General features: G+C 34.8%; 1 protein-coding gene across 4 annotated transcripts in view; it reads left to right on the top strand.

Annotated features, from left to right (window-relative positions):
- Positions 1–22,765, top strand: part of Mamo (zinc finger protein 628-like) — a 103,250-nt gene that overhangs the window by 2,729 nt on the left and 77,756 nt on the right. The window lies entirely within an intron of this gene.

Genomic DNA, 22,765 nt, shown 5'->3' with positions numbered 1-22,765 from the left:
TCCACGAAGTTGCCGCGTCCCGTGGCTGTCGCACGCGCGTTCCGCGTCCCCACGCGGATTTTCACGTTATCGACGCGTACGTGACATTGAAGATCTTCAGAGGAAATCGTTGGCAACGCGGTCTATACAGGGTGACGCCAATAAAAATATCGTTTCTTAACAAAATCCGGACGGTTTAGATTTCTTCATCGTTACGAAAAGTTTTCTGCTTTGTTTTCCTTCCTTTCTTTTCCTTTTCATCTTTTTTAACATTCATTGCTAGTATCAGATTGTTTGGGAAAGTTGTCATTAATTCGAAAGTTAAGAAAAATTTAGGTAGAATCAGACATTTTATTATCCGTAACCTTACGAGTATCTTGTTGAAAAATATTTCATCCTTCTTGGTAATAAATTATTTAACATGGTTTTTCTAGGCTTCTAGATATACGTAAGTCTTGCTTAGAGTATTTACAGTTCTTTTCGAACGTCCAATTGTTACGACCAATTTGTTACGAGCCCTTCAATTCTGTTTTATGTAGATATTTAACGTTTATTACATTTGAAGTAGCGTTTAACATGCTCCTATTGTATTAAAGTTCATGAAGAATTTTTCTATTACGTAAATCTAATTATCATGTAGAATTAAAAAACATTCGGTGTTCCTTTTATCGTGTTAAATGAAGAAAATATAACAAGTTCATTTCTGTTGATTTTCTAATTTTTATCACTTTGTGACCGTAAAAAAAGTATTTCAACGTGAAGTTTTTGGGGAAAAAAATGATCTGATAGATTCAAAGATATGCCATTTATAAACGATGGTAGTTTACATATTGTATTAGTAATATTAGATCACGTTAACATTCTTAACATTTAAAAAATGTTCAAGACGACGAATGAGAAAAACACGTATTTCATTCTAAAGACAAATGAGAAGATAATTTTAACGTGAAATTAGTTAACAAAATATTGAATATAAACATCATTGTTTTATAGAAGATTTATCATTTTCTTCGCTTGAGATTTCCAAATGAAATATTCTACGTTCACGAGAAAAATAACTCGGTTTACCGGCTAGAATTAGCTTTTCATTGATTACACGTTTCGACAAAAGAAATCGATGGCAATGTTCGATCGATGTTAATGTTCGATTATGACGATACATTTAGAAAGCACTTTCGTTCGTTTCGAAAACCGCGTTCGCGATTGTTGCAGCGGCTTGGGAAACGCGTGCGAAGTTAGAGCCCACACTCTCCGTGAATTCACTTTCTACGCGGCCGAATAAATCAGGAAAATCTGTTACGATATACGAGGCGTTGCTACAGATGTAGTATCACATATTGCCCTTTTTACGTTGACACGCTGCGTTACATATTATGCGAAACAGTATTTGTCGAGTTGAGAAATTCGACGTCGAGAAAGTTATATACGTTTCGTACTGGTCGTCGCGGGATCGAGGAAACTTGTCTCTCGGAACCGCACGAGTTGCGTGAGTTTAGATCGATCTTAGTTTTCACGAGAAAAAAGAAAATTAACGTACAATTGACGTTTTTTGAGCTATTAGGATACCAGGGAATTTACATTTTAGGCAATTTGTATTAGATAACGACCGAGGAAGATATTCAAACACTCGTAGACATCTTTTATAAATACGTGTTATACGAAACACTTTGAAATTTCATTATCATTGTTACTAATAGGTTCATCATGTTAGTATTTAAAGTTTGAGACAAATCTTATCCATTTTATTAAATATAACATTTTAAAAGAAAATTAAAGTCATGTTTTCTTCGACGAATAATTCTCATATTTCTTATTATCATGTTCTTTACTGTCAAATGAATTCGATGCACTGTCGTGCATGTGTGCAATTATGTCATCTGCCAACAAAGAATAAATTTATATAACTAGATCGTCTTTTTCTTTGAGAAGATTAACACTAATAGAATTTAGAAATTTAGAAATAACAGACTCGATCGGTTTACCTTCCAAGCAGTTCGTACGATATTGAAAACGTAAAAACCTATTGCGCTTACACAATAACGTGATTTTATTTTAACGTGAAATTATATCGTTATAAAGTTATCGTTATACAGAACAAAATTTTGCTTTTCCGAATGAAAGTGCAAAAATTATAACACCTTAGGATTCCAGTGATCGTAATGTTGCAAAGATTGAACGGTTCAAAAGTTGTCCAACGCTTAAACACAGATATTTCATACCGTACGAAATAGCAAATATATTTTCGCTACGTTTCACACCCCAAAAGACTTATCGAAACGTTACAGAGTCGATGAAACCGTATTTTACATCTCTTAGCTTTGAATCTCGAAATCATACCTTTCTATAGCACGGTGAATCTTTATTTAGCCGCTGATACTCGCTGTTAAATATACATTTTCATATCTCGCAACGTAATTGCTGACTCTTACGAACATTTTACATTCCGTTCGATTCGAAAGCGAACTAAACAAAACCGCCTGTCTAACAGTACTCGTGCGCCGAATGTAACAATGTATGTATAACGAACGTGTATGATCTTATCAGAATTCAGAGCACGATAATTACAGCTGTTGCATCGCTGTCTAATTTTGGTTTTTCTTAATCGAGTATCGCATTCCATCCGCGCCGCTTCAAAAGAAGAGCAGAAAGAAAAAACCACAAATTAAATTCCTTTCGCCGCGAGAACTCGAAGAAAAGTACGTACACACTTGATGAAAAGTACGAAACTTCTCCTACGGTACGAAACTGGCCGCGATTATGAGAAAGTTCTCGAGATTTTTACTGGGAAAAATCAGTAAGAAAGAGGATAACAGAGTCGGCCACGGTTTATCGGACGATAACGCGGTTTTTCGCATCGTATACGATGCTTATACATTAATACTGTCGATACTAGTTACATGTTTTGTCCGCCACTTTGAAATATCCGTGAAAATTGTACTTTTGCCATTTTCTTTCTATCGTCTCAATTTTTCCGTCTAATTTAAAATATCTAATTATCATCTCGTCGAGCCGGAGTTTCATAGCCTATAGGATAATTATTATACTTGCGTATACAGGCGGATAATTTAGGCACGTATTATTAACGCTGCTGCGACCCTCAAATTTTGATATTTCAATTTTGCTCACGCTTTAACATCCAAAAGAGATTTTTAATATTCCAAGAAAATATTTAACATAAAATCGAAGCGAAAATTCATGCATATCGGTTTTTTCGTATATTACATAAACTTTGAGATACTTTTTAGCGTTAGAAAAATACAATTGGTAAACGATTGAAAGAACTTTCGGTTTAACGTAACAATTAAGTAACGATTAAATATCCCAGGTATGTGTTTTAATATAGAAAACACTTGGGATTGTTTTTAATTCATAGTTTTAAATATGTAAATTAAAGAGAAAAATACCGAGATGATAGAAGTGAAAGCTAGAAAAATTCGTCGAGAAATTGAAGAATTTTCTTAGTTGCCACCGCAACATACTGCTACAATAAAATGTTATATCTGCGTTTAAATTTGGAACTATCTAACTTGGTAGATGATAGATACATAGAAGATTATAATCTAGCAAAGTCATCTGAAAAGCACTTAGAAATTTATACGTACAAACAAATTAGTCTGTTGTTAGATCTCTAAGAAACACGTACACTTAACTTTACTTTAAAGATAAATAAGGACGAACCTCAAATATTTTAACATATATTGAAAAATGGCAAAAAATGCTAGATGACATATTTTAACTAAGCAGGTCAGAATAGATTCAGACAGAAGCGTGTCAGAGAATCAGCTGTTGGCACGTCCTATGGTCGGTGTAAATCATGCGTTTTAGAGAGGCGCGCGTCGCTTGAAGAATACGAACGGCAACACGTTTTGTGGAAACACAAAAATAGCGTCAGCTGGTCCGTTACGAAAAATAGCGTGGTGTTTTGTACATTTTTTGGACTGATTAATACGCGAAGACATTCCTTGGCCGATCATTCGGGTCATTAACCACTGCGAAATGAAAAAAACTGACGGGAGACATAGTTTTCTGACGATTTTTTCGTGGTACACTTGTCTGGTACTCTGATTTCTTGGCATCTGATTAGCGGTGATAGGATTCGTGGGAAATGTGTGTAGGATTGGTTTGTAGTCCCGCGCATACTGTCAGTTTATAATACATTTTTATATATGAAGTGCAGTATTAGTTTAATAAAACAGTTTGATAAAACAAATAAGAATAAATAATAAAAGTAGTACGTTATAGTTTTAATTTCAATTTTAGTTAAGCATGGCTATACGCTTATTCGTTTTCCTAAAACTATAAAGAACACTGTTAACATAAAATACGAAACGTTTCTCAAGCGAAACATAATTACGAACGTGAAACAGTGCAATAATCCATACAAATGGCACACACTCCTGTCTTATCATCAAAACTGAACCAAACATTTGTGACACTTGCTGTATACAAAATTCTATCGATCATATCCTAATCACCCGTTCCAAATACAAACCACGACCCATTGAATCCATTCAACGTGTTACCAAAAGAAGACTACGGCAAGATAGTTCTAGATCTTCTGAGAGATATTGGTTTTATTTTAAAACGAGCATTCTGCCTGTGATCGCTAATAACTAACGCGTCTTTAAGCACACAATGAAAGAGACGAACGGTACAAATTATGTTGGTTTGCGCAAAATTCGAAAAAACGAAAAAAGCAACGTCATAGGACGTTGTTTACGTTTGGATGAAAAAATGGCGAGCAGCGACATCGATGTTACGATTAAATTCCTACGAAATATTTTTAAACATTTGCGTTCAATAAAGATCTTCGATAACACAAAATCGGACTGTCCCGCGGTATTCGTGGATCAGCGTGAGAACGTAGCGAGAAATTTGCATAAACCGCATACCATCCGTCGCCTAGTCTCATTTCCAACTGTACGAAATTATCATCGAATAACGACAGAGAAAACAAGGAAGAACTAAAGGTACAGAGAAGTTTTGATAAAAAAAAAAAAAAAACATATCGCCGTTTCGAGAGACGGTGGTTCTCACGATTTACCGGGAAGCACACGCGAATCGGTGTATGCTATCGTTTAAAAGTATCCGGATATTTGCTTATTCTTGACAACGTGTGTTTTAGTCATAAAATTACGAATAAATCGAGTTGAAATGATTTTATTCTTTTCGATCAACGTGGCTACGCGCGATAGAATATCGCGATAGAACGTAGAGGCCTAAGCACAAACACAGGCCCACAGTGACTCGCAAAAGTATTTGGACACTTGCAAAAAAGTATTTGAACAATACTTACGATCGTAGTGTACGTGCATTTACTCACATTCTTACCGCGGGTTATCGATTTATAATCATAATCGGAGCAGATAAGAGGCAGTCGCTTGCGGAGATATCGTTCATTTAAAACGCTGCTCGCAAATGAACGACGTTTCAGCGACAGTGTAAAACATCGTATCGTCCTGACTCGATAGATATTTAGATACTTCGATGCAAACGGCAGATTGTACGCGACACTTCGCAACGATCGCGTTCGCGCGCTTTTCATCAGCCGTCGCGCGTGATCGTTCCTGTGCGATCGTTCGAAATTATCGTGCCGCCGCGTGAATGGTTCTTGCAAATTACGACGAACAGAATTTTTTCTACCTTGGTAATATTGCTTGATAACTTGTGTGCTAAATTCTGCATGATGTTTTTTATTTGGAGAGAAAAATTGCAGTACGACTTAGATTTAGAATGTTAGCATCATGACGACCGATGACGCTACGGTAACGTCGTCAGAATGTTAGCTATTTGTGTGCAACATTTATTTATTTATTATATCTATTAGTTATGCATCTACTAATAATGCATTTTGACACATTTCTGTAATTATTTGTTATTTATACGCTATTTCTTTTCAAACGTTCCAATCATTCATCATTTCTTCAAAAAGAATTCATTAAGAATTCTAATGAAATGCTTGAAAATAGTTTTCTCTAAGAAACTGACCATTCTCTTCTTCGTCGAGGAAGATTTTATAAATCTTCAAGTAAAAATATTGTATTTTTACATACAATTTATAATTTCATTGATAACTGTTCTCATTCTTGTTCGAAATTCTTCTTTTCTATTGGTTTTTAGAGGACGGATTCGAAGTTTGATTTTTAAGCATTCGGAGGTTCGGAATGTTAATAAAACAACGAGAAGTATTGTATTTTATGTGTTCAAGTATCATCTATGATTTCATTAATCTCTGTTTTCATTCTTGTGAGGAATGTAGTCTCCGTAACATTTGGAACGTTATGTTAAGCGCAGGAAGAAAGAATTCCGTGATCTTAATGGAATGCTTAATTAAAAATGCCTTTTATGAAAAATCGACCGTTTATTTTTTTGCAAGGGAAAATATCGTATTTTATTTAGCCAGGAAACATTTATGATATCATTAAATATCAGTCTTGGTAGCGGAATTTTATTTCTATATGCAGCTAACAGCTCGTCGTTTACTATCACGAAAACAAAAATTGTCCTATTAGTCGCAATTAATAAAGTTAACTTTTTCCCACAGATTAAACAGAAATTCCGCTTTAAGAGGTTTATATTTTGTATTTTATCTGTACTAGCCACACACAGTCTGTGCGATTACTCTCCATCGGTAAATCGGAAAATACTTTCTTACTACGCAACCCAAAACATCGATCCTCCCCCCTGGCAAAAAACTACGGACAACACAGTTAAAAGCTGGTCGTTTAACACTAGGGAAATGCAACGACAACAAACTGAACGGTGACCGGCATTCGGTTAACGCGTCCCATCGAGTACAGGCGCGCGTATCGAAATCGCGAAACAAATGGAGCCGACGGAACGCAAAAAGAATAGAGCGCGCGGTAACGGATAGGCCGTCGACGCTCGGTGGTTCTCGTCGTTTCGTGGGCGCCCGCGGGGGTGGAGACGCGCGTGGCGTAGGAGGCAGAGGCGGAGGGAAGAGCCGAAATCAAGTTTCACGTGGAAACGGTTTGATTGGCGGCGTTCCGCGAATGATTTTCGATCTGCAACGCGAGGCGGTTGTCTACCCCGGTCACATCGATACGCGATCATTTTTTTGAAACGGGACCGAGACAGGCACAGAGGCACAGCCTGCGTGGCAGATAGAGACGTAATGATTGCAATATTCCGTTAGTAATTGCTCCAGTCGGCCGCACTGTTGAAACGTCATTCGCGCGACCCGTAGATTTGTTTTTCCCCTCCCGGTTTTCCGGTCTCCGTCGCTGTTCGGGCTGAAATGTCATTCGCGGACCGCAGCGTTCGTCCCCTCGTGTGTGTTCTTTCTTTCTCTCTCTCTCTCTCTCCCCCTGTCTGTTACTCCTACTCTTTCTCTTTCTCTTTCTCTTTCTCGTTGTATACCTCTGTGCCCCCGAAACACGCCGCGTTCTCGATGCCATTCATCGTTGTCGAAATCGATACGTGCCATTAAATGCTGGTAATACGTTTAAAACGCGCGAAACGCACGGCAAGGCGGCCGTTTAATTAGATCCGACAAACTTTTTTTCGTTGTTCCGCAACCCTGGATTAATTGTCACCCCTGTCTCGATAGTTTCTACCCATCTGATGTCTAGTCAATATCGATTTCTTTCTTTTTTTTTTTTTCTACTATTGTATGCGTGTTCCGACGTTTGTTATGGATGAAAGTTTAAATTCTGAAAGAGATTACATTGGTTTAAGTTTTATGGTATTGACATTTGTTCGAGCCTGGGACGAGTTAGTTGTTGGTGTACGGTTTATTTGCTGGATCGGAGAAATCCTTGTTAAGGCGAGTCGTAAAGTTGGAGTAAAAGGTGTACGCGATTGAGAAATTTGAATGTATATATGGGATTCTTTCGGTTTATGATATTCATACAGGAACAACGTATCGTTATACATAGATAACTGATAGGTAGTTCGGTTGATAACATTATCGATGCACCGAATTTATTGTAATATTGAAAAACATGTTTACTGCAATAAGAGATACAAAAATTGTTGAGTATGCATATAAATCGTAGAAATATAAAAATTATCTATAACGTAGCGTTCGTCATAATATTTCGAGGATGTTAAAAAGATCTTCGTTTAGATTCTGTTCCTTTAGTTACGTTCGCGAAAATACAAACTTACATAAGCATCCATAGTCTACTATTAATTTTTCAATTTTTCACATAATAACAAGGCAAATTAGAAATTAATACTATATTTTCAGTTAATATGCAGGCAGTAATTTTAATTATAATATCGTGCGAAAGTGGTGACGCGATGAACGCGTATCGTATATGCCACATGACGGTCTTCCGTTAGGATAAAGTCATTTCTGTTACAACGCTTCTCTTGACTAACTTTTTCTCTTTGTTCCATTTTCAAGCTCATCGAGTTTTTCTTTGAATCGAGGAACAATGCAAGCAACAGTTCTTACAGGAACAAAACAGAGGAGATGAAATCATTCTGCAGGCAGAAATCTTGTTTACGAAGGAACGCAGTAATCAAAGCAATTGTACGCGTACAATATCTTATAAGTTATCGTAAATTGCGTGAAATTTCTGATAAAACTTCAAATTCCGTCGGCACGGCGGTACACGTGTTGATTCTCGTAACGTTGGTCTTGTTAAGTCGTTGGCAATGCGATAATCGATTTATGGTTTTTCATTGAATTGCGAAATGTTATGCAGAAAGAAGGAAATTGACGTTAGATATTTTAAAAAGATAACGCTACGTTTTAACAGCTACGATGACATACGCTTTAGATAATTTTTAAATATGTATCTGTCTGTATGACAAATTCTTTCTTTCGTGCAATATTTACGAATAGGTAAACGTGTACTATTACTTAAACGCGTATTATTATTCGATGTTTGAAAAAAATAAAGACTTTCATTTATTTCTATTTCTAGTTATTTAATAAAAAAATATTATACACTTTGTCATAAGTATATAAAGAAAGATAGCGAGAAAATTAATTCTAATTATCAGTTTTATTCATGCGAGTAATAAAATCTGAAATGACAACGGTCTAGCAGTATTTCTGAATTTAACGCGTGAAAGTATCATATTAATCTGTAAAAGAATATCCCCTGAGTTAATCTGCATGTAATTTTTGACCGATAAGACGTCGTCAAAATTAGTAATTCTGTTCTTTTCACACAGTATCAGTTGTATCTGGTTGGAAATTACGATAGTCTACCTGAAAGTTTAGCCTCTCCGCTGTCAGTGAAATATTATAAGACTCAAAATACTGTAAATTTCTTTTATGTGCTAATCCTACAACGTATAAAATTATAATTCAGTATTTTCCAACGAAAACACGATACGCGTACAATAAGTACCTAGAGGAAATGATACGTGAAATTGAATATTAATTTAGATTTTATTATGAAACTTTCAAGCTCTCACAAGTATCGTATAGTGATGTATATATCGGTATATCTGTTACAAATATGTGACGGAATACCTTTTTGTTTTTTTTTTTTTTTTTTTTTAATGATTCGATATACTTTCCAATTACGTAATTATCTACAAGAATGATGATATTTTTCAGATATTCTAATGAAGTTACATTATCAGTAACAATTATGAAATAGGTATTTACGTACTACTTAAAATAGCATATACCACACAGTGTTATTCATTCAGTTGAAGTATATTCTAGCAACTTTACAATTATTTTCTATGCCAGTGTTATGCCAGTATTAATATAATATCAGTATAATAACAAAATAAGATACTCGCAGTAACACGTATCTTTCAAGATTATCCAGTTACCCAGAAATACATTCATCCAATCTTACAATTATTTTCCGTTGTAAAATTACATGCACGACACGAATATACATAATCGGATTTCGTTGCCAAACATTTCACGTCACTATAGAATAACATTGTACAATTTTCAAACTAGCATATATCTACCCAGATTATCCAATTTAACTATATTCATTAGTTACTCTTATAAATTTTCATATCAAAATTAAATACACGATTCAAATATAATTCTATATCTTGGTATTCCACTTTACCGATAGTAAATTTATAATTTTCGAAATAACACGTATCTTCGAACGTTGTATAAATACTTATTGGAAAATAAAATCGAGCGATTTTAGAATCGAGAGTCTCGTGTAACCAAAGCGACTCTTGTCGAATTTGTCGACGTTTTAATAATACATTCTTGTACTCTGTCTAGTTGGAGCCAGGCAGATTTGCTTCTAACGTAATTTTGTTATTCTCGATCTGCATCTTATTCCGTAGATCTGAGCCATAGGATCTTTCTGACTTCAGTCGCGTTTCATATTATATTTTACTTATTAGTGTCACCGGAAAGAAACACGGGGAAAATGTCATTAGTGAAAAAGGAACGATACAGCGTAGCGGGTACAGGAAAGATAGCAAAGCATAAGATAGTAGAAATGAAAAGAAATAATAAGTAACAATTAGGAACGAGAAACCGATGTGTAAAATCGACAAGGTAGAAAAGTTAGAAAATCTCTCTTAAGAGGGATCTTAGAGATTCTATAGGTCGACTAAGTGTATCAATCTTCCGACGAAGTTAGTCAAATTCATTATCCCATTAAAACAGCTATGGTGGTCATAAGCGATGCAAAGTTGCTCGGTGTTTAACAACAAATAATGTCGCGTTTTTTCGAAGGTAAACATTTTGGAAGCCTGGGTGTACGATCGAGGGTCACGAGTTGTTGAGCTATCGATTGAGATTCGAAGATTCACATTCCTAACAATATCATCGTAATCGTGGGAATTAAATGGGATAGGAGAATCACGATACTTGGTAGGCAATCTTAAAAATTTCTGTTGAACGCCCTTGGTATTTCTGATTGACCGAGATCTACGATCAGGAAACGGGACAGATTGTACCACGAATTTAAGGCCACGGTGTATACGTTGAATGGATCTTGCAAATTAATTTGTTGCGAGAAAATTAAATACGCGCGATCTCGGTTAGACGAAGCACGCGGAGAGCGTCGGCGAGCGGTCCCGTGACAAGAAGCCGCGGCCGAAGGTTTCATTTCTCCGCGTCCGTTTCTCCGTGGAGCTCGAAAATAATTTTTCCACGGCCACGGCTCACGCCGCCGCGCCGCGAGCCTTTTTTTCCGGCGTGCAACGGCCGATAAGCACCGGCGATCACGGGCGCGGCGTGCGCGCAAAAGGAAGCCGTCGCAAAAAGCTTACCACGGGGATTAGTCATTGGTAACCGAGCGAGCTTTTTCGCAGCGAAGCGATTCCCGCAGTCGTGACCGTCGCCTTGCCTGATTTATGGCGAGCCATCGTTATTTTCGCCTAGCTTACCCTAGCTCTCTCTTCCTCTCTTCGTCTCTTTTTTTTTTCCTTTTTCCTATCCTCTATTTCGCGCTTCGTCTCCTTCTAGAACACTTTAGCTTCCTCCTGCTTTCTCTTGCTCTCCCTCCTGAACTTGGCGAGTACTTCTCTTCCTTTATTCTTGCACACGCGCCGCCTGGATTTCCTACTTGATTCGCATTTAAACGTGGGTGGGAGAGAGGTCGGTCGTTACCGACTGGCTAACGACGACTGGGTGCTGGCAGACACCTCTTATCCCATGGAATCTTCCGTACGAAGTCGTGGCGAAAACTCTCGACTTACCGCTGTTTCATCTAAAAACGTACATCTTAATTCTTGCGTCAGTATCTGGAATTTTTAATATTCGGGTTTACTAGGATACCTTTACGGTGAATCTTTGTATTAGATGGTCCTTGATTCGTTGTCGATGCGATCGTATTTTTTTTTTTTTTTTTATCGTTGATAAGTTTCTCGAGATTAAACCTCGCGTCAACATTTGGAATTTACAACGTGGCTCGATACCTGGAGTAGATACCAATAGGAAATATGTCAAACGATTTAAAGAAAGTATAACTCGCTATTAATATACAGATCAAAATCGATTCGATCGCACTTCGGATCTAAAATAGTTGGAACGATTGAGAATTCTAATACCAACAGATTTTTATATATTAGAACTAAATGAAGGGACAGAACATTAATCGCTATAGTATAGTATATATTAATTTTAGCAGTGAGAAAATTTCGAAACGTTCTTAAGAACTACAAAATTATGTTACCATATGAATTATAAATTATGAGATCATTGGCCTAACGAATCTATAATCTGGCAAATCGCTATCTGTCTTGGATCACGTCGAATTACTAAATTTCGTTTATAGATTAATGTGGTTTATTCGTGGTTTGGTTGTATTAACCTTATGATTTCTTTAGTAGCCACTTAAGCAAGCGTTAAGCTGTCGTAACATCCTGTGTCAGCTGACAATATTGAAATATTATACATAATTTATATTTGATAATCCTTGGTCAGAAGAAGTGAAGCTAAAGTTGCAGTTCGAACGAAACTTTAGTGGGAATGCAGTCTGCCTTCATTGAATGGGAAGTATCATTCCTGTTAGAAGTGCGAGTTGATCTTACGAGCAAAGATTAATCGATGTTGTTAACCCTGTCTTCGAATTTTTCTATCTCGACTTCACTCTCGTTTCAATAAACAAAGAGCCTTTCACCGCCAGTAAAAAACATTTATGCATAGGATTGGAATAACAATTATCAAGCAACTAATTACCATATCGATATTAGCGTATCAATATTAATTCCATCGAGTATTGCGAATTTTCTTTTCTATAAAAAGACAATCCGAGGAATTCAAATTAAACGGTTTTGATCGTTAAAATTGTGAGAATTATAATTTTGAAAGACAAAGTAAAATCTTCTCGAAAACTTACAAAAAAAAACCGTTGATTTCAATTGTGAGTATTATTTCAACCGATAACCCATCATGGTGGTTGATACGATCGTAAACGATCAATGAAAAAGGTCCGCAGTAGCTACAGAAATAAAAGAAATACAGAAAAATTCGGAGCGTCGCGTTGCCCTCGTAACAATCGCGCGGAGATTCGCGTCGTTTCTCGTCCTATTCTCGCGACTTTCTCTCGATTACGCGCGCAAGATAACCTCGGCGATCGATCGTGCTCGCGAGATTTAGCGCAAAAGCCGGTTACGCGTCGCAGAAACAAAGCGTAAAATTATTAATGCGACCGCTGATTACGCATTGCCTCTCTGCGGTTTCGATCGTCGCGGACCACTGGCTCGGTGATCGCAAGAATTACCGTTTAATTAATATTTGCCGCGGTCCTAATGGCCATCACCTCTCGATATTGTCCTCGCTCGCGCGATCTCGTTTCATAATCCTGCCGATCGCCGCTTCTATCTCACGAATTGATTCATCGTTACGTTCAAACGCGTCCTTTCCTTTTTTTAATAACGTTTCTTTTAACCCTGCTGTGTTTCTCCAGTTTTTCTACCTCTCTCGTTATTCCAACGAACAAAAAGATTCCTAATGTTTCGAGAGAATCGGAGTGAAAGATTCAAGCGCAAAAGTAAGTCATATAGTAGACTTGAATCGAATAAAATAAACGATATAATTAAACGAGCTTCAAATACTAGTAGTTTTGTTGTATATGCTACAGTATCGCTTGTAATTTTTATTTTATATCGTATTTTATGGTTTTTGTCTGCGTTGTTGTTCACGAATGCTGAAATCTTGACGGCAATACGTCAAAGATAGAAGATTTAAAAATGCCTGAATCAAAGGTAGAACTATAAATGTCGTTTTTGTCCGTCGTGGTAACCGATTCTATCTACTTTCTTAAAGTAAAACGTAGAACGTAATGGTCAAGTTCTCATCACCGAGAGATGCAGCGTACACGATAAAGTACGCAAAGTGAAGTTAAAAGCAGGAGAATTCTTGGAAATACACAAATGACGTTGCAGAATATGCCATGCAATCCTTTCTATCAGGGTCTCGTTACGTTCGCGAAATCGTTTGATTCGCGCCTTGACGCACTACGACGATACGGAATTTCGTCTATCTCACGTCGCGTTCTGTGACATCATCAGGGGATAATTTTGAAAAATCGAGAGCGATGGTCCATGTTGCTCGTGTTCCGCTGGAAAACAGTCCCGTGGTAACTAGTCTCGTGTGTGTTAGTTTATTAACACGCATCGATCGATGATTTATTCTCGTTCAAAATATCTAAGAAAAGCACAGTGAACTGGGGAAACCAAGATAGCATTGTCGAACATAATGTTCTATCAAGAAGTCGATTCGAAAGAATAATATAATAAAAGGTAATATAATAGATTGTAAGTAGTGTATCTGTCGTATCTCTCTATTTTTAAGAAACGTAATCGGTATTTTTAACGATGTAAAGTGTTCGATAACAATAGTAATACAAATAGTGCGCTAGCAGCTTTTACTAATAATAATAGTAGTATTGTATTGATAGCAAGAAATAGATAGCGAAAACAATTAAACTGAAAAAGGTACAAACAGATTAGAGATTTCTATTCAGGTTCCATTTCTGTGACTATAAAAATTTATGATAATTAGAATTTGTATGAATATCCATAATTCTCGAATGAAACATTTTACAATCGATAATAACCCGTTGCTTTCTAAACGTTTACAAGTGTACGAGAAAAACCAACAGCTGTTCGGTTGGCTTTTGTCGCCATTATTTCGCTGCTCGGAATAACGATGCACCAAAGTCATGAACGAATGATGCATTGAACAGGAGCGACGCACGCGTGTTAATTAACTTCAGTTTCGCGACTCTTCGGGATAAATTTACGTGTAACGCATTAATAAACCTTTAATTTTCGAATAATTTTATCGATCGCATATTTGAGCTATCGGTTGAATATTAAAATTGTTGTGGCTTGTAAAATCATTTGTAGTCGCGTTTAACACTAGAAATATCTTTCTCTTTCTGATATTTCTCTTGAATATATCTGTACCTCTTTTACATAAATTAGGAACGATTAATAAATCGTTATCGCTTTATTCTGAATTGTATATTTACATCGATTTGCAAAGATTATCGGGTAGAAACGCGCGTTGTTTCTTTAAATATGCTTTAGAATTTACCATTATTTGTGTCGTATTCTTGGCACGAACGATCCGAAGGAAACAACTCATTTATTCCTTAAGAAAATAAGAAAGCGGTAAACGGTGGATTTGATTGATTCAGCTTCTAAGAGGCTCCTGTTTGAGGTGACTAAAGAACAGAAAAACAATTGTTTTTCTTTAAATTAAAAACTTAGAAAATAAGTTAGGAAATTGTTAGGGAAAATAGCGATTTTTAAATCGTCGAACGAACCGACTGATTCGTCTAACGTCTACTAATATGCGATCCATTCTGAAAATCGCAAGATAGTTTTACGCTAAGCCTGGTAATTGTACACTCGCAAATATCGCGGTGATTTATCTGCGACGTGTGATATATTTTATCGGTGATTTTAAGTTTGCAATTAACGGATAATTAAGTTGCCGAGGGAAAATTGATAGGCGCGTTAACGCGGACACGCTTTCGTGTAATTTCGCCTGGAAAACACGACGCGGATAAACGAGCCACGTATTTTTTAATGCCTCTAGTTGGCTGTGATTTGATCAAGTCATTTTTGATCGATAAAGATCATGATGTATTTGAGGAACAGATGGATGTTTACCATAGGCAAAATTTTTCATCCTATCCTAACCAATTCTACCTTGTGGCAAATTTTACGCAATAATTTCCACACTTTCTGACTTTTCCCTCTTCTTACTTACACTTGTTACGACGCTAAAACAAGTGGAATAAGCGATTATTTATGCATTTAGACTTTTAAAATTATTAATAATCGTAACTGTTCTTCACTCATCCATTACTTTGATAGATTGTTTTATTCTATTTTAAAATTGATATACTTTGAAACGTTAAAACATAAACATATACGATGATAAATAATAAAAAAGAATTTGGAATAACATTACGTAATTTTCACTACGAAAGGTATTTTTAATCGTCTTTTCATATTTTATTCTACTTGTAAAAATTATCTCGATCTACTACCAGGTTCTATTTTATTTCAACGAACAGGCAAAAGACTGGTCTTACCATTTGTAGCATATAAACATTATTTTATTAGGAAATTAATAAACACGCTTAAAACCCTATAAAATGAAATCAGTTAACAAAGCTATTAGGTAGGTTACGTTTTATTTCGTGTTGGAATAACTTTTACTTGTAGTACGTATATATATATCGAAGACATCTTTCCAGTGAAATAACGATTCAGTTATTAATTAGCAGTGTTATCCGAGTCTTGGGCTGATGTAATTTATGTAAATTTTTATTATTACAAGGTACTAATATACACGAAGCTAACGAGGTACTAATACGATCGTTAAAAATTAACGAGAAACGCAGATTTTGGAATACAGTTCCCACCAATTAATTACTCGCGTTATGTGCTTGCAACGGGCACATAAGATTTACACTTATAAATGCCGACTTAAAAGGGTTAATAAAACGAAAATTATTTCGTCATATTTAATTTCATTAGCGTCATCGTGCAATGTTTACAGCTTCTCCTTTGGAGAACGGTTTCCCTTGGCTTTTGTAGCTCGACAAACTGCAAAGAAAGAAAGAAAGAAAGAAAGTAATAAAAGAAGGAAAGAAAAAAGCCATTACTTTCTACGGTAAAGTATAATTTTTCACGTTAAACAGCATGAACAGGAATAAGATATTATGTATTATCTCGATTATCCGACTCATTTGATAATTTAATCTATCGTTTAATTGCTCGATTACTGTAATTAATTTCAACGAATTCGTTGATCAAAGATTATACTCTGACTCTCGAAGAAAATATTTTTCTGTGTATTCCGTTTGGATTTCCAGAAGATCGTTGGATGTCGAGTAATAATAAATATTAATTATTATAAACGAATTTACTTGGGGTAAAATCATATAAATTTACATACAAAATTTTATTCGTTCCAATATTATGAAATTTCGCTTAAGAAAAATGATCGATCTATCGATCGATCGATTTTCTCACAAAATTCTACTAATAGTGTTATTTCAATCGCAAAAACATCCTTTCCCCCTTTTTTTTTTTTTTTTATTTCTTTCTTTTGATCGATGTATCCACGATCGTAGGTAACGAGTCGTCGTAGAAAATCGTGGGGCAGATACTTACGGAGATTTACGCGTGCGTTATGACGCCAGTTTAGTATCGCGTAAACGTGGGTAATCGCGACGAGTCGATGCGAAACGATCGCTGTGGAACATCGAAACGAAGCGTCGAATTTAGGAGAATTATTTCGTTAATTGATACCGCACGGTTTGAATTCCGTTCCCTGAAATCGTAGTTTGTTGGTAACTATTTCGAGGCCGGGATTGATCATACTACACACCATTCAATGTACAACGGCTACAGAACGTATCGATACACCGTTGTATTTATCACAGCATTTACACATTAGCTAATTACGTCTAAGCTTATTAAACTTCGTATCATTCAATGGAACTTTCATATGATTACAATAATTTGACATTTTTTCGCTTTATTTATCGAACTATATCCAAAATATTGCTCGTAAAGTTCTTACGTTACAACTTTACTATTTCTCATTTTAAACGTCAATTGTAAAAAGCTTAAATTTGGAAATTACATTCGATTTAAGAAAACGATATACTTAGGAACATGCGTCGATATCTGGTTCAGAAACCATCCGATACTCGTCGATACAGCGTGTGTTTTCTTAGATTCTTTATTAGATCAACTCTAGAGGAATTAAACGAAGAACGTTGCTAGACTATCATTTGATATTATGAAATATAGAAGCTGATACAAAAACACTTCATTATAAAGTAAGAGTATGTGCCAATACTTTTTTATAGTAGCTGTAAGCATATATTATATCACTGGCGTGTGTGTTTGTTAAAGGTGCAGGTAGATATGTACGTTGGTAAACTTTTATTAGTTCTTTTATTACCATCATATATTTGATCTCGTGCTGAATTGTTGAATTTGTTCAATTTGTTGTACGTACGATTGGATTATAGATATTTCAATATTGATTGACGTTGATGTTTCTAAACGTCGTTAAAATGGCAACCAGATTGCTATCAAATCGTTCTCTCAGCTGTGGAGCAGAATTTTGCAAAAGGTTAGATGAATCGATATCGATTTGTGTAGGACGAGTAATTGAATAATTTCCAATAATGGAAATTTTAATAGTAAAAGGTATTGAAATTTCTATAACGACTCAAACAATATTTTTCGTCTATCATGACATTTTATCGTTCGCCTATAAAGTCACTTTATTGTCTATAAAAGTAACTTTATTATCTGTCTCGTAATAATTTATTAATTAATAATACTAGTAAACAGATAGGTTACGAATTGGAGCTTATGTGTTTCTTTCTTATAATTTTTTGAATTTTAAGGTAAATAGAGAAATCAAATAACTCGTAATTTGTAAAATTTCATTTGCTTTGTCGTCAAACTTGTTCCTGTTATATATGCATCACGAGAAAATTCATTGAAACTGGTAATTTATAATTTACAACTTGTGACTTATAAAATTTCACTGTATCATGGTATCGGTTCAATTATGCAAGGAAGTTTTGCAACAGAGATTTCTCTATTTTCTTCTTGTATATCTCTCACGTGCATTTTTGTTCTATTTCTTAACTTTTTCGCAAAGTAGTCTCTTAAGAGAGACCAGTCGTGTAACATGTATGTATAGTACGGTAAACGTTTTATCTTAAAATGTAGTATACATAACATAGGAATTTATTACATATCAACAGCTAAAATTACAAACTTTATAGTATCTGTAATAAAGAATCCAAAAAATGTTGACATGAAAACAAATATTTTTTATCTCGTTTGTTCTATATTTCTCTTCATTTTATTGCACTGTGAAAGAGTTAAACACAGAAGACTATTTCACCTCGATATCGAAACATAAATATTCTTATCCATTTATTAAAAGATTATTTGCTAACGCATTTCGTGTGCAAAATACGCTCTTTTTTTTATATATGTCTTATACTAAAATGAATCTGTGAACAGCAATAAGTATATTTATATACAAGTTTCGTTAATAAAAAAAAAGTATATTAGAAGGTATATTGTTTTGTTCTTATATAATTATATTCGTAAATAAAGACATTAATTGAATATGAAATTGTACGATTGTTGACAAATTCGAAGATCGAACGGAATTGGACGAAACGTATTATTTTTTTTTTTTTTTTTTTTTAATACGGAGATACAGTATTTTTCATACGGTAAAAATTTTTAAAATTCTTTTATTTCAGTCTCGTCGTTTATCAAGGTCAAATGTCAATTTCTCAATTTTTATCAGCATCGGTGCTTATGTAACAATGTAAATCAATCGAACATTGTTTTACTTCTTTACGTACTCGACAATAAAAAACCACCAAATTTTTGTCGACAAATTATCGATCTTTCGACTTTTATAATTTTGTGGAAATAGGTAATCGTTTAGTCATCCGTTCGCGATCATTTGAAAAGGTAAAGCCTCTATTTTCGCCTCTCCAAGTTGATTCGTCCGATCAGGGTGAGAAATGAGAAAATGAAAATGCTTGTCGTTCGATTTCACGTTTCTAAGAAGTTAAAAAACTTTTTTTGCAACTGGAATCATTATGGATACGAAGATTGGAACCTCTCCCTTTATAGATGCCTCTTAAAAAGGAAAATGGAAAGAAAAACAGATAAAATTCCTACTATGTTGATCAAAATGGATTTTTTAGATTTGTCGTAGCATTTGCGTTTTTAAAAAAATTTTTTTTTAATTATACGAATTTTTTAAATTATCTAAATGAACGAACGATGATCTGTAACGAAATACTAACAATATTAGCAAATTATAAAATTATAGATAGATAAATAGATAAATTTGTGAAATAAAGAAATAGACCGGGGCAGAGTTTTTCTTTCTCTTTTATATGCGACATAATATCGTGAATAGATTTTTCAAATATATGAGAAAAACACTAAGAGCTAATATGTACCTAGCGTAAACTTCCCATATTTACCAAAGAATAAATTACCGAAGAATCTGAAATACCTACGTTATCCTTCACAGAGGAAATACATAAATCTTTTAAGCAATGGAAAAACTTCCGCGAGTAACAACAGAGAAAGAGAAAGGAAAAAAATATTTAAAACGATTCGATAGCCATTGCTGATAAGGAGCACGTTAATGTTTTTCTCGGGCAGAAAAATTTACAGTAGCTGCGGCCGCAAGAAATGTTACGAAAAACAGATAGCGCATTAACATGGTAACGTTTGGTACGGTGCATCGCACCATATGAAAAATAGAATTATCTTTCACGATATTTTAACCGGACTGTGTTTGCGTGCGTTGCGTGAACAAGCGTGAATTTCAACACGCCGCGTCGTGAAAATCGGGCGAAAAATATCGCTTCGCCCCGTGTTCTAACCGGTGCTGGTGGTGGGAGCGCTGTGGATGTGTGAATCGTTGAATTACATTCGAATAAAAAGTTAAATGGAAACGGTTATAAAAATAACAATAAACTGTAAATGTTTCGATGTCGAGCGAAACACTTTCGCGATCGCGCGGTATGAAAAGGGGCAATTAAGCCAAGTTTAACTTTCAGTGACGTATAAAAAGCGTGCCGAGCAATTTTACACCATACACTGTTTGGTCTTTCACGCGGATGCGAATTTTTTATCGTTCTATTTCCCCCCCGGAATTCTGCAACTTTTTAAAAAACCGTCCTTTGCGAGCATGTATATGTAAATCCGCGCCAACGAAACGAGGTGTGACTCGTTTTGTGTTAAGAATTTATTTGTACGCCACCGTTACGGCGTGTTAAGTTGATAACTTAACAGTTTAACTTGCTTCACCGTTATTGCGTTAATACTTCTTTTTAGTCGGCGAACAATTTCGCCTGTTCTCGTATATGCGCGTCGGTGCACTACTATGTGTCTTCATTATCTTATTAAATATTACTTTTAACGAACAAGGGTAATCTTATTATTGACGTTCAAAATGACATTAAATATATATATATATATGTAGCAAGATATGTAATACGTAGCAAAATAAAGGATTAGTGCTTTTTTTTCGAAATGTTTAAGTACAGCTGTTTAAAATAGCGAAATTATTTTAACGGGTCAATGATATTATCGTTGTCAGACGGGTATACTTTTGAAAATTGAATTAACAGGATCGATGAAATTATAAATAGCATAAGAAATTTCTCTTCTTTCAAAATCGTTTCTCAGTGACGTGTCTTTTTATCGTTTTTATGGTATATCATATTTTGATAATCATACGGGAATACCATTACGTAACACGAAATTTGATATACTTGAACATAATTGATTAATATGCGAATGCTGTCACGAATACAGTGGTGTACAAATACCTTTTGTAGCCATTGTATTCGTATAGAATATCTGATAAACCTGTTACGATAGTTTGTACGTCCACGTTGAAACAGCTCTATCGTCATCGACCTTTCAGTATCGAATTTGTTGGAGAAGTTTCTCCAAAAGATTAGAAAATATGCCTGTACTCTGTATCGATAGTAACGATAGCGTTTTCTTTCGTGTGGTTAATCGTGACTTTCAAACTTTTCTACGAAGCGAACTACTTACGTACTATCGTGTCGTATACTTTGGTGTGCGAAGCGGATAGACGCAATCTAAGCAGCGATCTATATAACGGAAAATGTTTATAATAGATACGCTGCCAAATCGAGACATAATGTTTAAATATAGTTGGCGTGTCGCATCTTATCTCTTATTGCTTGTAATTGAGTACTTATGTATATCATTGGCTGCGTGAGCCAAATCTCAAACTGACAACGTGCCTCTTTACATTCCCTTCGCTTCGTGCGTAACAAACCACGCTATTTGAACATTTGCAATTAAAATACCAACATCGTACGTTTTATAATATCACCGATTCGTTATTCAACAGACACTCTTTTTACCTTGTTTCAACAAATCGATCGTTTAATTAAAAAAAATTGGTTTAATTGATAGCAAGTAGTTTTCTTTCAATAATGTTCGATATCGAATTATCAAAATTTATCATTTAATATTACGATTTTGAATATTTCGATCTTTGGCAATTGCACGAACATTTTTGGTTTATAAAAAAGCGTCGATCTGAAATTAATATTGGAAAAATTTCAAAATACACTTTGCGCGTGTTGAAGATTATTTATAGTAGATAATGTGTTTTTGTTATTTGAAATTTTCATCGCATCCTATACATCGATATCCGTGGCAATAATTTTAGGTATTACATCGTTGAAAATAGAATATCGAAATGTTAGTTCGGTTCGTTAATTATAAATATCGTTCGTACTTCATTTCGACGATACACTTTGATGATTAAAGACGATGATACCGCGTTTATATAGGTTTTCATTATCTATGTAGATTATCTACTAACATTAATATTAATTAATATTATCTATTGCGTTATCATTCTCTTTATTTATATATATTAATGAAATACAAATGGTCGTGGAAAAATCTTGATATTACTTGAATGGAACTATTATATGCTTAATCTATAGTTAGTGGAAACTAATTTAATCTCATTACTGTTTTATTCATGAAATTAATTTCTATGTTTCTCGACAGTTAAGTTATTTTTTTTTCGTTAGTAATTCGTAGTTATGTTACGCGTTTCTGAAATATTTATCTACGTAATGATCGAATTTAAAGAAATTAAGAAATCACCGTCGTATATTATAATCTAGATAAAAAATTATAAATTATAAATTTATTAATATGGATTATAAATGATAAATTACCTACAAAGAATTCATAGTTGTTTGATAGAAATTAGAAAAATCCAGCGAACAGAATCAACGAAAATTGTTTATTTAAATTATAAAACTTTGCA

The sequence above is a fragment of the Bombus fervidus genome, chromosome 8 (genome assembly GCF_041682495.2).
Source record: "Bombus fervidus isolate BK054 chromosome 8, iyBomFerv1, whole genome shotgun sequence".
Lineage (NCBI taxonomy): Eukaryota > Metazoa > Arthropoda > Insecta > Hymenoptera > Apidae > Bombus > Bombus fervidus.
The sequence above is the reverse complement of the archived record's forward strand: the minus strand, read 5'-3'. Positions and strand labels throughout refer to the sequence as shown.